Consider the following 1,562-nt stretch of genomic DNA (forward strand, 5'->3'; position numbering starts at 1 on the left):
ATAATTTTTTTAATTATTTCCTGACGTGTGCAATTTGCCAATTTCTCGTGCAATAGATGTCCCAGACTCCTGGATCATGGCAAGCACATTAAAACTCCAGCATATCACAATCATCTAAAGAGGGAGATCCATGACAACTAAAACCCGACCCTTGATCCTCCAGCTAGCTGAGAATGCTGAGAGTTATTTACCCAAAATCACCACAGTTGGGGCTAGGGTAATAACTTGATACCACATCTGAGGCAGGGCAAAAGAAACCATCATTTTTATGCCTAACGAATAACACAGAGCACTAATAGTCGGATAACCTCACGAAAACAGCCAAACTGACCGGTTGGGCCCACTTGTAAGGCTGACGTGGAAATTTTGCTGACTTGAACGAGGGTCTCACATGTCAATGACGAAAGTATTTTTTTTCATCTTTTCTCTTTTATTTCTTTCTCCTTTTCTCTATGGGCATTTAACCGAACACGTTGTGAGCGCTGAACCATGGACATCACCGGCGCTGCCACCACAGAGGACGTGCATAGCGGCAATGCCAGGGCAAGTCGTCGCGCTGGGAGACCAGCTCGCGTCTGCGGGCCGCGTTGTAGAAGCGGCTGCCCGTCGGAGGTGGATGCGGACATGGCCGGCGCGGGATCTCGTCGGAGCTCTGCCTGCGGCCCCACGCGGCGCGGACAACAACACGAAGGCGCCACAAATCCCCAGTTCGCCGTCAATGGCGCCGCGACAGGGAACGAAGGGAGGAGGCAGGGAAGCATCGAGCGGGAGCACCCCGGCAGCAGGCCGTGCGGCCTGCTCCACGCCCGCATCATGCGCTCCCCCAGCCGTGCGACCCCGCCTCGTTGCTCCCAGTCACGAGCTCCGCTGCCGTCTTCCCCCGCTGTCGCGGAGCTCCACACCGCCAACACCATCTGTCGCCGCCGTTCAGCAATCGGAGCGCTGCCGCCATGCGCCTGCCCTCCTTTTTTCTCTTCCAGCCAAGTAGGGCGGGTGACGCGACGAGCACATCTCCACCACCAGAGCGTGGTGGCCTTCTTTTTCTCTTACGGGAGTGTGGTGGCCTGCACCGCTCCTGGCCGCCGCCGGCGAGCTCCTCCCCACCTTCCCTGCCGCTCCCATCCTCTGCGTGCCTGTTGAAGAGATGTCTGTTCAAGAGATGAGGAGGAAGAAGGCAATGTTTGGATGACATGTGGGACCCTTGTCCAAGTCAGCAAAAAAATTCACATAGGCATGCCACGTCAGCCTTACAGGTGGGCCCAACCAGTCAGTTTGGCTGTTTTCGCGAGGTTATCCGACTATCAGTGCTCTGTGTTATTCGTTAGGCACAAAAATGGTGGTTTCTTGTGCCCTGCCTCAAATGTGGTATCAAGTTGTTACTCTAGCTCCAAGTGTGGTGGTTTTGGGTAAATAACTCACTAGCTGACATGGTTGAACAATCCATCTTCACACTTTACTTTGTCATAGTAAAAGAATTTTAAAAATATTATTAAAATTAAATAATGAAAAACTACTTTGGAAAATAAAAATGTTGACGTACAACAATAGAAAATGTTCATATG

The sequence above is a fragment of the Triticum urartu genome, chromosome 5 (genome assembly GCF_003073215.2).
Source record: "Triticum urartu cultivar G1812 chromosome 5, Tu2.1, whole genome shotgun sequence".
In the NCBI taxonomy this organism is placed as follows: domain Eukaryota; kingdom Viridiplantae; phylum Streptophyta; class Magnoliopsida; order Poales; family Poaceae; genus Triticum; species Triticum urartu.